Raw genomic sequence first — 15,802 nt, 5'->3', positions numbered from 1 at the left:
GAAAACCGTGATAGAAGTGCCAGGCCTGTTTTAATGCCCCTGGGAGCCTCGGCTGACTTCAGGCGGCTCCGCAACTGAGAAGTAAATCCAGCCCAGCCGAAGGCTTTGTGCTGCGCAGAGTGACTAATTTTAAGGTGGTGTCTGATCGCCACACTGTTCACGGAGTTATTTATGTCCAAAATGATGAAACTTCCCTCCCCCCACCTTCGGGCCCATAAAATCATGGGGAAGTAGCCAAAATACCAGCCCGCGCTCCCGGGTCGTGTGGATTACCGCTGTCACGGGCGTGTTTGGCGCCCCCATCCATCTTCAGCCCAGACTCCCCAGCTCACGCCTGTCAGGACGGGGCACTGACCCCTGCTGAGCCCGGGTTCCTGGGCTTGGGCACCATGTGGGCTCCAACACAGCTTGTGAGCAAGTGCTTTTAATAAGCGTCAAGTTCCCCAGTCTCTTCTCTTTCCTGACCTCCTTCTTATCATCTGAAGACAGCAGAGCCTGGCTCCCACTGAGCGTGGGATACGGTTTCCTACTAAGCACACACTCGCCATGGGATGGGGTATGTCCTAGGCCCACAGGGGGCATGTGTGCGTGGTTTTGTGTTACTCTCTTCTACATCGACTGGATTCAGGATCATATTTTCTGGAAAATCTAACTCAAGGAAGGTACGAGGGGAGGCTTGTCTCTGATTCTCCTATGATGGCTCTCTTCAGCATGGCCATTTGGCAAAGTCTCCTACCCTCACCAGATCTGATTTCCCACCTGTAAAATGGGAATGGTTCTATCCACCCTAAATATCTACTATGTGTGTGAAATTCAAATGAATTCAAACAAACACAAAATTGCACTTTTAGCAAGGATTATTTTTATCAGGCATCTCTCCATCCTCTGCGATCTCCCTTGTCACAGAGCATCTAGCATAAAGCCTGGCACATTGCAGGTGCTCAATAAATGTTTGGGGTAATTAATGAATGAACAGAAGGGGTGAATGTGTCTGCAGGTAAACCTACGTATGCAGTTGTCATTATAATTGATTAGTACTTAATACATGCCAGGCACTCTGCGAAGCGTTTAACAAAATGATGTCGTTTTTGTCTCACTGTAGGTAGGTGGTCAGGTTCCCATTCTACGGCTGAGGACACAGCCACTCAGCAAGGCTGACTTCCTTAAGGGAACTCTCCTACCATACAGGTGCCGGAGCAGGGATTCGAACCGAAGAACTTCTGGTTCCAAATTCCATGTTCTTGACCACTGTGATGTCATACTGCGTATGACAACAAAGGGTCAACTTGGAAAGTGATGCCCTGTGCTGAACGTTTGCACCCTCATGGGGCTTAAAAGAGCATTATGTCCATGAGTCAAAGGCTGGCTCCACAGAACATTAATAAGCACGGGCAGAGCGAATAAGTGAACAGCTTTCTGTTCAGAGGAAGAGGAAATGGAGGTATGTGTGGACCTGTGTGGGGCCATCATGCTGGTTTGGACAGGGACCAGCAGGTGGGCTCAGCCATCCCATGCCCTGAGCTGTCTCAGTTCAGCCGGCTGGCTTGGAGAATGAAGCAGACCAAGGCACCAGAATTCATTCCCCGATCTGGCAGAATTTAAATTGAGTAGGGTTCGTTGACTCTCGTATTCTTATTTTCTTCCCGGTCTTGGCTGGGAGGGGGATCGGCTGCAGTAAACGTGGCCTTTGCATCTCCTGTCCTTCTGAGTCTTGGCTCATCTGGGCCATCTGTTACCCAAGGTGGCCCATCAGACTAGGCCTTGGGAGATGAATGTCTTACTGAGGCCCTTTGCCAGGCTTTAGGGCATTGGATCCCATCAGTTTAGTGGTCTCTCCAGAGGATTGGCCTGCCTTCCTCAGCCTTCTTCTGGCCCTTAGGGAATGGCTCTACCCCGTGAAGGTGGGGTGCTTGCTCCAGGGAGAGCCCAAGGAGCTGAGAGAGGAACTCGGGCATGCGGTGGTGCAGTGGGGCCGGATTCAGGAGGCGATGGGCCAAGCTTTCTCCACCTGGGAATGACAGCCCCACTCAGCTGGCGGGCGTGCACTCTTATACACTCTGCTGGCTGGTTGCTGTCTCGTTCTAATAAATTAAATCTGTTATATCATCACTGTTATATTCCTGAGACAAGCACTTCCAAGGCAGATTAGAATGGAACTTAAGGGGATTAAAAGCTTCTCTTAGTGAAAAACAATGTTTCAGATGGGAAATCCATTTACCAATATGAATTTCAGCAGAAATGCATGTTTTCCTTAATGCATTGCTACTGCTCAAAGAAAGCAGGATTTCCCCCCCACGCCTCCCGTCTTCTGTTTTGCATAAGTTATAATGTGGATGCTGTTGAGCGTAGCAAGCCTCGCAGGGAGATTGATGGCTTCCATAAAGTTGCACAAAAACATTTCTCCTTTGTTCACGAGGGGAAAGAAAAGTGTCTAATGGATTTGGAATATTAAAAGAGAGTCGGTCTATACTGTAAACCGGGAGAAGTCTAGAAGTAAATGCCAGACACCAGAGGAAATGGATTAATTGGAAATGCAAACAGTCAATTCTCAGTTATCTGTGTGTGGCTTATCTGCAAGAAGTTAGGGGGAAAAAAAAAGGAAGAAAAGAAAGGAAAGCGTCCTGGTGCCTCCGCTCCCCCCGCCCGTCTGTCTATCACTGTGTTCTCAGGGAATTAGAAGTCATTTTAATAACCTGGACCCAATATAATTTGGACAGTAATAGCAGCTATAAAAAAATCACAGAAGGCAGTCTAAAGGATATGTAATTAATTTTTTTTTTTCTATTACTCACAGGTTGGGATTCTCCACACCATTAGAAAGTCGACAACTTAAAAATCATGAGCTAGTTCCCCAACGTGGAGCTCCTTCCTCAAGGGGCCATAAAACTTCGAGAAACTGCTGAGTCAGCCTCCAGACTCAGACGCAGAGGGTGGGGTGGAGAGATGCCCAATCCAGGAGGCAGGTGGGACCCAGAGCATCGCTGTCTGGATCCATGAGAAGTCGGAGCCTGGGCACAGAGAAGGGCTATTGCTGACAGTTGGGTGTGGCCAGTCTGTGAGTATGGATTTGTTCTAGGTGATTCACAGGCATCCTGGGGGCGCCAGGTGCAAATCCTGCTCCCACTGTGCTCCCACTGGAGCTGGGTGTCTGTGACCATGGCTTGTCCTTGGTTGTGCGATGGAAAACCCCTCCGTGACATTTAATGGGGCTGCTCAGAGTGATAGAGAGAGCTCTTGGGGGGGCCAGGAAAGAGAAATCAGAGAGAGGTTTGTTGCAGGGAGCCTAAGTCTCACGGGATCTAAGGCGATGAAGCCAAGTTGGGGCCAGAGAGTGTCACGAACCAAATCTCCCTCCCTCCCCCTCCTCCTTCCCTCCCTCCTTCCTTCTTTCCTGCTTCTCTTTCCTTTTCTCTTGCTCATTTTTACTCTTGCCTGAAGTGAGATGGACCCAGAGTCTCTCCAAAGCCCCCGGCGTCAGGCGCATACCTACCCACCCAGGCCCCCCTGGGAGGTGAGTCCCAGCTCTCGTTCCTGGAGCCACGGTGTTCTCTGAGCGAAGGTCCCCCGCACCTCCCATTTACCCCGGGGCTCTTCGATTTTGTCTGTGCCCTCCTGGTGCCACATCTGGTTGAAGGTTTTGCCTCTTCAAAGGAGAGGCTGGATTTCTGGAGTTGACTTTCCTAATTCTCAGCCCCAATAAATAACAATATTTGCTCCCAGTTATTGGGTGCTAACTAGGTGCCGGGCACTGTGCTAAGTGCTTGACATGGATGGAAAGTCTTGTGTAAGCCTCGCAACGGTGATGAGAGCTCAGTGCTGTCAGCATCCCATTTCACAGCTGGGAAAATGAGGCTTGGGGAGGTTTGCTAGCTTGCCCAAGGTCACACAGCATGGATATGGAGATGCGTTTTAACTTTTTCTAAACTTTGAACCACCACATGGTGTGGCCTTCATGATCTGACTAGAGCCCTTATGTGTGACTTGAGCAAAGGCTGTTCGTGGGTTGAAAGCACCAGTCTCCAGCCCAAGAAGCCAGTTTTCACCAACCACCCGGACGGAGGTGAAAACAGTGGGCTGAAAATCACGCATTGATAGCTGATGCCTGGGATTTGGGCATCTGTGGGATTCCTTACCTGTGATGCCTAGAACCCTCGCCTCTCCTCACGGACCCCCTCACCCCTGCTGCCCTCCTCCCCTGTGCTAACACACATTTTTAGGATCTGGCTCGAAAACCTGGTGCTAAAACCTTGCTCAATTTTAATTATACTTCCAAGTGCCTTGCTGTCAGCTGCCCTTCTGAAATTGTTTTAATTGAAGTTCCATGAATCCTGGGGAGTTCAGACGGAGTTCATCTCCAAGCCCATCCTGATTTCATTAAAGATTTGATCTTTCCTTTTTCACCAATAAAACATTTATTATCGTTATCTGTTTCGTAACCAGTTTCTGTCTCCAAAGGGGGGGGGAGGTGGGGGAATCAACCTCATCTTCATGCCAATAAAACTAAGGAATCATCTCTTGATTTTTCTGGCACAGAATAGCAATGACTTGAAAAAATTAATTTACTAATTATTTTCCTTTTAAATGAAGGCACTCCTCATTCAAGAGGATTTTTAAGCCTGCAGGTGAGAGTGTTTAGGAATTAACCACACACAGGGCTTAGAAAAGAATCATCTTCCCTAAATATAGGTGCTGTTTCTTCTTCAATAATTCTTCTTCTCCTTCTTCTTCTTCTTCTTCTTCTTCTTTTTCTTCTCCTTCTTCTTCTTCTTCTTCTTCTTCTTCTTCTTCTTCTTCTTCTTCTTCTTCTTCTTCTTCTTCTTCTTCTTCTTCCTTCTTCTTCTTCTTCTTCTTCTTCTTCTTCTTCCTTCTTCTTCTTCTTCTTCTTCTTCTTCTTCTTCTTCTTCTTCTTCTTCTTCTTCTTCTTCTTCTTCTTCCTTCTTCTTCTTCTTCTTCTTCTTCTTCTTCTTCTTCTTCTTCTTCTTCTTCTTCTTCTTCTTCTTCCTTCTTCTCCTTCTTTTTTCTCTAGGATAGGACAGGTCAGGTCCCTGTTTTAACAGCTGAACCAGAGATGGTTCTCTAACGCCCTCCCCACCGCCTGCCACCAACAGGAGGTAAATTATGGGAAACCAAGGTATAGATGAACCAAACAATGTAAAAGTAAAACCGGACCGTGGAGTAGCTTGTTGACCCCTGAGTGTTAATAATTAACAGTTAATTACTATTAAATCATCATTGCCCAGCCTTGGCCGGCATCACAATTTACACCCACAGGCTGTGTTTGTGATTATCTGCGCTGCCACGTTCTTAAGCAAACCCCATCCCTGCCTCCTGCCTGGTGGTTGGGAGGCACAATGTTTTTGTTAAGGTTTCAGCTGCCGCTCGTTCTAGACCTTTGTTTCATGTATGTAATATACTTAAAATGCACTAAATGACAGTTTATAATATCATTATCTACAGTTAAAGATATTATAACTTCAAAAATGAAAAGAAAGTGTAGCCATATGTGGAAATGGTCTATTTTGTGCCCTTTAGCCTCTCCCTTCTTGTTTCTGCCGGACCAGACAGGCAACATTACAGAAATCATAGGTCTGCAAAATCATTTTGCTATTTCAGCTCACATTTGTCATGAAAGGAAACTGGGTTATTTAGATAGTAAATAACAACTGCGGACTCATTTATTTTTCTTTCTTGTTTTTTTTTTTTTCCCCTTTTGTTTTGGTCCCGGGTTCCAATATGTTCTTTATTACATGGTTTGATAATTCAAGGATGGCTCAGCAAACCCCCGCTGCCCCACCACCGCCCCTCAACCCCCCGCAACCCCCAATAACATGAGAGTTGATTTAAAACTTCACTCTGAACGGCCCTAGGGTTATTTAGGAACAGTGTGGACCAAGTATGGATTAGGTTTAAAAGTAATAAAAAAGTAGACCTGTTGGTTAGGTGAAAAATTCACTATCAGATTCCTGAGTGCAGCATTCCTTTTCATGTGCAAACGGTACTAAATGAGGCATTTAATTCAACAAATCCAGAGTTCTGATCCGCCAGAAATAGAGACTGGGTTAGTTCAATTTGTAACAAACGATCTCCTTATGATCAAAGTCCTGAGCGCTGATTTCAACATGCTGCTTAAATTAGTCTAACACCAAAGTCTTTGGCTCGGAGACAGTATTTGGAATGTCTTACCAGAGGAGAAATTCCTTCTCACACATGGTTCTAATATCATGCCATGCCAGCTTTCTTTTTTAATGGGCTGACAGGAGGTGCGGTGCTAACTTTCTGACTCCAGAAAGTTCTTGTGCTGTCACCCGCAAACCAGCTAGGATAATTTTTCCTTGGCTTCCTTATTAAAGACTGAATGAAGGGATTGTGTGGCTTTCTTAATGTCACTTGGTCTGTTTGCCATAAATTCAGGCGCTCACGATGAAAGCTGCACTTATATTTTGCTGGAAAATGGAATCAAGGAGAATGCACACAGGTTCACAATAAATAACGAAGCGTGAGTTATTAAGTGAATTTCATCTACCAGGGCCTTATTACATCAGCAGTTTAGATAATGGCTCCTGGAAAAAAAAAAAAAAAATCTATGTATTTCGCAGCCAGAGCGTGGAGGGGCGGGGTGTCCAGAGGGCGCCGAGGTGGACAGACAGAGCCAGCTGGGGTGAGAATGGAATAGGTGGTATTTGAAAAATAATATAATATTTACATTTTTGCATGCTGTTTGCCTTTTTAGCTCAGCGGGGAGACTAGCAGGCCTGTTGGCCAACGTGACATGCATCGCTGCAGGCTTCCTGCTTGCGATTGTTTGTTTTTTTGCAGAAGGAAGACTTGGGGTTGTTTAGACTATGAGCCTAATTTTAGAGGATCATAATTATGTTGCTTCTAAACCACATATTTTCCAGAATTTGCTGCCCCATGAAAATAACTTGCATGTGTGTCCAGCCTGGCTGGCAGCCAACCTGATGCCCAGAGCCTTCGTTCTCTGTGTCATCCTGGGGGACTCCCGGTGACCAGGAAAGGGTGGCGTGGGGGTGGTGGCGGGGGCTTAGCCTGGTGAAGCAGGGGAGCTGTGTCGAGGCTCCTGCTGTGGCATCCTGTTGGGTCTTGGGTTGGTCCCGTTACTTCCTGGGCGACATTTTGCAGGACACCGGTCCCATGAAATGCTCTGTAGGATGCCTTGATGGAAAAGGTTCGGGGGTCCCTGTCAGCTCCATTCTCTTCCTTGTGATCCCCCCCACACACAGACGTATCGTCTGTGTTGTCTTCACCCCAGCCCCGATCCTCAAATACAGTCTTCCTTTATGGTATAAGCCACAATTGCTGTTCATCAGCTAATTATCTGTGCAGCGATTCGATGATCTGAGTGTCCACTCAAGACTAACTCCTTGAGAGCAGGTACTCTCTGTTTTGTGATGAAACCTCAGTGCTTCGCACAGTACCTGCCATGTAGTAGCTGCTCAGTAATGATTTGATAAATTACAGAATAAAGACAGCATTCCTAAACTATAATGAACATTTACATCAACTGGGAAGATCTTGTTAAGATGCAGGTTCTGAGCTTCTGCGTTTCTAATGTCTGCCCCATGTAATGCTGATATTGTTGCATTTTGAGCAGCAAGGAATTAGGAAGTTTGACTGTGTTTAATCCCAAATACATCAAACTCTGTTTACCCTTTCCTGGTGGAACAATTAGTGACGCCCATGATCTGAATCTCATTTACTCATCTATAAAATGAACCAAATGCTCTTCAAAGATCCTTGCAGCTTAAAACATTAGTCTTTGGATGTACTCCTCTGAAATGGTTGCTGGGTCAGCTCTGGAGTGGGGGTAGGGGAGTTCCCCCAAACACTTGATCTTATGAGGTCCGTGCAGAGTTCACTGGGGGACCCAAGGACATCAGGAGAGGGGTGGGCTCAGCCTGGCTGAGCTCCTTCAGACCCAGTCATGGCTCCTAGAGAGGCAGCTAAGTATCTGCGGGTCACAGCTGGGGGGCTGTCCTTTCCTATTTCTCTGAGCCCGTGTGTGTGAGGTTGGGATGACAGAACATTCCATGTGTTCTGAGCTCAGGATGATACAGACGCAGGGAGGCAGGGGTAACACGGAGAGAGTTGGCTCAGAAAGTATGCCAAAGACACACGCAATATATGTATGTATACACACACTATATATATATTTCAGTTGTATATGTATGTATATATATATATATATACACACAAAAATATATACATATATAATACAGAAAACTGAAAATTCAATAATCAGAAAACATAAATTGCCCTTTTTAAATACGAGCAAAAGATTTGAACAGATCCTTCACCAAAAAGATACACAAACGGCAAATGAGCATCCGAAGAGATGCCCCACATCATTTATTATTAAGGAATCACAAATTACAATAACAATGAGATACCACTCTACTTAGATGAACTAAAATCTAAAAAAAACTGACAATACCAACAGCTGGACAGAGGTACAACAGGAACTCTCATTCTTTGCTGCCGGGAATGCAAAATGCTACAGCCACTTTAGAAGATGGGTAGTTTCTTACAAAACTAAATGTGCCTTCGGCATACAATGCATCTGTTGAACCCCTGAGTATTTACCCAACTGACCTGAAAGCACATCTACACAGAAGCCTGCAGCCTTATTCATGGCAGCTCTGTTCTCTGGAAGCGACCAAGACGTCCTCTAATAGGTGACTGGATAAACAAACTGTGGTCCATCCAGACAAGGGAATATTATTCAGCGGTCAAAAGAAATGGGCTATCAAGCCAGAAAAGGTAAGGATGAATCTTAAATGTGTTGTTAAGTGTAAGAAGCCAATCTGAAAAAACTACATACTGTCTGATTCCAATTATCTGATGTGTTCTGGAGAAGGAAAAGCTGTAGAGCCAAGAAAAAAGATCAGTGATTGCCAGGGGTTCAAGGCGGGGTGAGGGAGGGTCCAACACAGGGGCACCGTCGATTTTTTTAGGTCAGTGAGACTCTTTTGTTTGCTACTGCATGGTAAACACAAGATATTGTGCATTTGTCAAAATCCGCAGAACTTTAGGACTTTGGGGGACCCCCCAAGATGGATGACACAAGGATCTTACAAATATATTTACAAATATTACAACCATTACAGAAATGATCTATTATTACATGAAATGATCAACTATTACATGAAATGATCCCATTGAAAGGGTTGGGGGAGGGCGCCTGGGTGGCTCAGTCGGTTAAGCGTCTGCCTTTGGCTCAGGTCATGAGCTCGGGGTCTGGGATTGCATCCCGCATTGGGCTCCTTGCTCAGCGGGGAGTCTGCTTCTCCCTGTCTCTCCGTGCTCTCTCTCTCTCTCAAATAAATAAAATAAAATCTTAAAAAAAAAAGTGTTGTGGGAATAAGGTGCTGACCTAAGCAACTTTGGGAATGAGTAGAATTATAAGACCACTGGCCATGGAAGCGTCCATACGCATTGTACTCTAATTGATAGCATTGTGTCTTGCAGAGGCATGGGTTAGCAACTCTGAAACCACTACACGTGTAGACTGGAACTGAACGATGAACTATATGGATGGCAGATAGCAGGAGTCAGGTTTTCCACAGTTGGAATGCGTTACGGATAAGCAAGGGAAGGGGGCTAGAATAAGTCATAGGGTAACAGGTTGGGGCTGGAGACATCGGAATGAACTCACGTGTAGGTTAATATAGATACATATAGTTACATGTAGATGTCTTAATACATATATGTGTGTACCTGGGTTAGTATTCCACATATACATCTCTGGCTGTGATGGCTGAAAGGGCAGAGACATGCCCCAGTTGTAATTGTCCATAGCTAGTGTCCAGATCTTGGTTTCTAATATCATTCTCCAATAAAAGGAACCAGGGCTCAGAGAAAAGGCTGGTTCTAGGACTTTAGGACTGGCGCATGGAATATACATGATGAGGCTGGAGCCATCGTGTATTGCCAGAAAGCAAGAAAGTGCTGAAAACAAAAACAAAAGCCCAACCAGAAAAACCAAACCCATAATGATAGGACTATACCAGAGGGATACGGGATCCAACTAAGAGAATTTCCAATGGCCAGAGCAGAATTCGAAATAATTTATGTAGCTGCTCAGTCCTCAAGGAGGGGGAGCATAACTTCCCATTCCTTAAGTGTGGCTGTGCATAATAACTTCCTTCCAAAGAGGACAGTATGGAAAAGGAAACAAGAACGAACAGCTTGACAGTGGAGACACCTGATAAACACTACCTCCGTCCAGGGGGTCAAGGTCAACGTTAATAAACACCTGATCGGTATTGCTCAACACAATGTCTTCAAAAACAAAGAAATTCTGACAATCTGTCGCAGCCAAGAAAAGCCTAGGGAAACACCACTGTTAAATGTAATGTGATAGTGGATGGGATTCTGGAACAGAAACAGGACATTAGGGAAAAAGTGAGAATATCTGAATCAAGTATGGACTCTAGCTAGTAATAATGTATCAATATTGGTTCATCATGGCAAATGAACCATGATGATGTTAAGATATTAGCAAAGCGGGGAAGTGAGTGTAGAGTATAGAGGAACTCTGGACTGTCTTTATAATAACACAATAAGTCTAAATTTAAAAATTTAAAATTAAGATTTATTTAAAAATTCATCATCATAAAAAACAAAAACAAAAACAAACCCATACCCACCAGCTGAAATAGGCTTTGGAAGAATTTGAGTTAGCTTCACTTGAGCACCTACTGTGTGTCAGGCACTGTGCTAGAAGCCCTTTGTTCCATGAGCTCTTTTAATCTTTACAAGAGCCCTGTAAAAACGTAATATAGCCCAAAATCTCTAGATGTGGAAAGGAGTGTGTGGGGAAGGCAGGTAAATGGCCCAAGGCCAGATATTTACTGTGGGGAAGGGTAGAATTCTACACAGCCTAAGGTTTTTCTTCTTTTCCATCAGAATGCATGAGAAGTTGCCATGGACCATCTGGCCTCCACCTCCTTCACCAATCACGTTGTGTACTGGGATTGGGGGGATATTTCTGCCCAGCGTCTGGAAGTTTCAGTCGTGACCTTGAGCTGAACACCCTCCAGGTGGAGGGCTGGTGGATGCACAGCATGGTGTCCGACACTCATGAACTTTCACAGACTCTTTGGCATGCTTGGGGTTCAAGACCTTCCCAAATGGAAACCCCACCTCTCCCCTTGACTGCCATCCCTCTCCCTAAAGGCTGTGACCCTGCAGAGATCTGTGGGTGCCCTCCTACGCTCAGTTGACTGCAGGTGCCTAGTAAGGGACGTTTGCCGGTGGTAATACAGCCCTCACTCTCCCTCTCTGGCCCGGTTGACTTTCAGGCAGCAGGAGTCTTCTGCAACAGCCCCGGTTCACGGAGTTTATGAGCTGGGTGATCTAGAAAAAGCCCTGTGGTCACTCTGAGCTTAGTTTCGCTCATCAGCAACATGGGGCTCAGGTCACGGGAAGGGCTAGATGACACAGGACGCTAGTGCTTGGCCAGAACAAGTGTTTGGCAAATGCAAACATTACTATATTATCGTTATTATACCTAAATATTTCTGCCCCCTGTGTTCCACTCACTTCTCAGAGGAAGGGCCATTTCCCCTTGTCTTCATCAGCCAAATCCTTCCCTAAGTGTCGTGCTTTGTTTCTTACTTTGTCTGCACTTAGCAGGGCTTCAGGGGACCCTGAGTGGCCATGAATGGTCCTGAGAATGAAGGTCAGGTTGTGAGGTGTAAACAGGGAGGTGGGGGATATGTTCCCTGGTGGACTGAGGGAAGGGTGGAGGTGTGCTTTCCGCTGTTGTGTGGGAGAGCTGCCTCCCCCCTGACGTCCAGGTTGCCTCTCACACGGGTCTGTCTCTGCCCTAGACATGGCGCCTCCCATTGCCGGCAGCTGGTGCAACCCCCTGCCCCCGCCGGCCGTGCCTCCGCCACACGCTGTAAGCTAAGACCCTGGGAGCCTTCCTTCTGCCCGGATGGGGCCCCCCGCATGGCTTTCCTGCCCCAGCTCTCTCTCCCACCTTCCCTGCCCTCAGAGCGAGGCAGAGGGTCACCTGTACAATATTCTAGAACTGGACTAGGAACAGCCCTTGCGTGCCATGTCTGAAAAGGGGCTGCAACCACTCCCAAGGGGCTGTCCTGCTCCATCCTGGCCGCTACTCAGCTGAGCCAGGGCTGGAACCTCATCTCTGTACTGTGATCTTCTGCCCTGACGATGGCATCATCTTTCATGAAAGAGTGGGGACCGCTTTCTTTCAAAAACGTTCTTCCTTTAACGAGGAGAGCATGGCAACGCAAGGTAGTCCCCTCAGTGAATGCGTGAATGTTCTCAATGGCCGGTGAAATTTAAAATTCTTGGCCCCTTCCCACCAGGTCACGCAGATCTTTACCCTGTGGAATGCCCTCGGCTGAACGAAATTCAGAAATCCAGGAGCCCGGGACAAGGGAGATGCACGTGACCCTTTATCAATCTGAATTGGAGGAGAGGTGTTTGTGTTCCTCCTAGCTCTCTTAATAATAAAATCATAATCAAAAACCACCACCAAGAAGAAGAAGAGAAAGAACTCGCCTTTATTCCATTTGTTTCTTTAATGGTGGGGGAAGGTTCCAGAGTAAGATTTCAACGCCACTCGCTCTGCTCTCGGGAGAAAGAATTTAGAGACACTTTGGATCAGATAAGGCTTCTGCTCTCCTTAAAAAGGCTGCTGGGATGGGGCTTCAGCGCCTTTGTTCCCTCCACTCACGTTGCGAGAGATACATGTCATTTCGAGAAGTATGGAACTAATTGAGGACTATGTCCAGCTCTTGTAGAGGTGAACAGGGCAGATAAATAAAAACTCCATCGCACATAAATCCTTGCTCCCAACATCAAAGAAGCAGGATCCTGCTAAGTGTATTTGTATAATGCAGTAATTTATGCAAAAAGCAGCTTTGATAAATGTCCCCTAATTTATTGTCATGTATCTCAAATCAAAGTCAAACATTTACAGCCTGAGCCTGAAGGAAGCCAGGCCTCGGAGAGCCAAAGGGTTTGAAGTAGGTAAAGCTATGTTGGACAAAAGGTTAAATGGGATCTGGTTTGAATGTTAAGAACTTTCTACAAATGATGACAAAAGAAAGACGGGACTAGTTTGGCTTCTCAAAACAAAGCCAGGCAGAATTTTCCCAGGGATTTTTCTTCCAAGGACAGGCACATGACAAAGACAAAGCATAGCCACCATTTATTGGATCCTCAGTATCTGCCACGCGCTGGGCTGAGCCTTCTGCATTCGTTACCTTGTCACGCCTCAACACAACGCTACCAAGGATCAAGGGATATTCTCACCATCCCTGTTTTGCATCTGGGGAAACTGAGGCAGCACACTGAGCGTGGAAGTCGAAGGCCCAGGAGGCGCGAGCCTTTTCTCCTCCTGAAGTTGCTCATTTGCCCGTGCTCATTTGTTCCAGAGGCGGACGGGAGTCACTCAGTGGGAAGAATACCCCCACAAGTGAGTGTGTAAGCTAGCCTACAAGGTGGACTTGGGTTCGAATCCCATCTCTAGCCCTTTCCAGATGTGTAATTCTGGGCAAATCCTTAAACTCTCTGCCTCAAAGTCCCCATCTATTGACAGGGGCAAATAGCAGTGCCTACTTAACGGGGTTGCCATGAGGATTAAAAGAGATAATGCCCACAAAATACATGGCAGGTGTCCCATCACTGGATGTGACTGTTGCTATGTTATTCTCTCTTGCTGGTAAGAGTTCTTCATGCTCTGGCCCCAGAATATAGAAGAACCTTGGGTTCCCTGAACTAAACTGCAGGAAGCCAGTCACAAATCCCAAGATGCTGAGAAGATGAACCAGCCTCTGCAACACAGTATTTTTAATTTTCAGTCTGAAGGGCTCTGCGTGCCCACGATCCCAATAAAATAAACGTACAATTCCAGTAGTAGCATAGCCGGGGACAGCAGCTGTTTAAAAAGATTTTACTGCCCATCTGGTGGCTTGGTGTGGTCTTCAGGCTGGTTCCAGGAGAAAGGGCTTTGCTCTGTGATTCCACCAGCTGGTAACTGGTCTTGCAAACCCGTATTCTGATCTCAGCCTTCTGGTTAATAAAACCGAGAGAAGGAACGGACTTACAAAGGGCAGGATCTTTTCCCCATCTGAAGGTTTAGCTTTTGAGGCCTGGATCATGATGCTGGGCTGGTTTCTGTCCAAGGCGAGGCCCCCGGCAGCCGTAAATCTCATGGCCCGGGGCGTGTGTGGGTTTAGAGGATGTTTGCCATCGACTTGTTGGCTTCGTTCGGTTCCCACTGGCGTGGATGGCGCACGAGGGCAAAGCTCTTCCCACCCAGATGGTGGCTGCGACGTTTGTTCTACCACTTGACTTTTGAAACATGCAAACGAAGAACTTCCCTTCCGTTTCCACTCCTATCCAGAGCAGGGGGAAAGGGCCCTGTGCTTCAGTGTGGACTCTGGGCCACAGTGGATTAGCCCAGAGCATCCACTTGATGATACCCTCACTTTGAGAGGGAGGCACACACAACGGAACCTGCTCCTTGGGTTTGAATCTTTGGAATACGACCTCTTGGTTATATGCACCTTGCGTCTATTTCCGACCGCTCAGAAGTTTAGCTTCTTCATCTGCAAAAAGGGAATTAATAACACCCACCTTGCAAGGTTGTTTTAACACACGAGACGAGCAACCTATTACATTGCTCAAAGGTGGAGTTGCACTTGATACCTGTTCTCTTTCTCGGCCTCTGTTTCCCTATCAGTCAGAACTGATTGACACCACACATGCAGAGTACCCAGACAAGCACCAACGCTCTCCCCTGTCCCCTCATTACCTTTGCACTCCACCGGAAACTGGCGGAACGGGACTCTTAAAATCAAATCAAATACAAAAGCCCACACTGCTTCTTCCTTGGTTCTGGCTCTCCGAGTCGTCACATTTAAGAAACAGGGATTATTTTACTTTATTTTCTAAAGATTTTTATTTATTATTTATTTGAGAGAGAGAGAGAGAGCACAAGCAGGGGAAGCTCCAGACAGAGGGAGAAGGAGAAGCAGGCTTCCCGCCGAGCGGGGAGCCCGATGCGGGGCTCGATCCCAGGACCCTGAGATCATGACCTGAGCCGAAGGCAGACGCTTGACTGACTGAGCCACCCAGGCGCCCCCAAGAACCAGGGATATTTTAAAGGCAGTTAAAGTAAGGGCAGTTGGAGTGATTCCTCAAGAGCATTAGATGGGAGTCACTGAGGACTCCCTTGGAGTCGGATGTGCCCTTTTGGTGCCCGGAATCCTGCAAGTCCCTGAGAAATCCCCACTGGGCACCAGCAGCCACACTGACTGCAGGGTTCGCGAGCCAGGCTTCTGAAGGGGACAGAGTGAGGACTTATTTCTCTTAGTTCCTAGCCCAAGAGGGTCCCAGCCAAGAAGAGAGCACAGATTTCTTCCAGCAAGGGCTTTGGGGGTCACAGAATCCTTCGAAGCCACACAGAGGCAAGTGCCAGTGAAAACGGAGTACTGGCTCCCCACCTGCCAACAGCCCAGAAAGTCGGCCTTCCGTCTCCCTCTGCACCAACCTCTCTCCTTCCTCCTAACCGCCCCCTCCAAACACGTCCCAGCCAGTCGCCACCCCCGGGACCCCTGCCAGGTCCCGGAGAACATGTACCGTGTCTTGTGGACCAGCAGGCGCAAGGTCTCTCGTCCACTCCTTTCCCAGCTGCAAGGCTATCCTGCTGGTCAGTGTATGCGTATTTTGCATTCTGCTGGCGACCTCTGTGTTTGTGCCTTCACCCGCCTCTGGACACGGCCAGGCCACTCTAATTAGGAGT

The 15,802-nt window shown here is 46.9% G+C and overlaps 1 long non-coding RNA gene across 1 annotated transcript; it reads left to right on the top strand.

Annotated features, from left to right (window-relative positions):
• The first annotated feature begins 1,328 nt into the window (after nucleotides 1–1,328).
• Nucleotides 1,329–4,399, top strand: LOC113935305. The gene is made up of 3 exons (XR_003524004.2): nucleotides 1,329–1,441; nucleotides 2,795–3,055; nucleotides 4,275–4,399. It is a non-coding gene; the product is annotated as an uncharacterized LOC113935305 (long non-coding RNA).
• Nucleotides 4,400–15,802: the final 11,403 nt, after the last annotated feature.

Source organism: Zalophus californianus, chromosome 17 (assembly GCF_009762305.2).
Source record: "Zalophus californianus isolate mZalCal1 chromosome 17, mZalCal1.pri.v2, whole genome shotgun sequence".
Lineage (NCBI taxonomy): Eukaryota > Metazoa > Chordata > Mammalia > Carnivora > Otariidae > Zalophus > Zalophus californianus.
The sequence above is the reverse complement of the archived record's forward strand: the minus strand, read 5'-3'. Positions and strand labels throughout refer to the sequence as shown.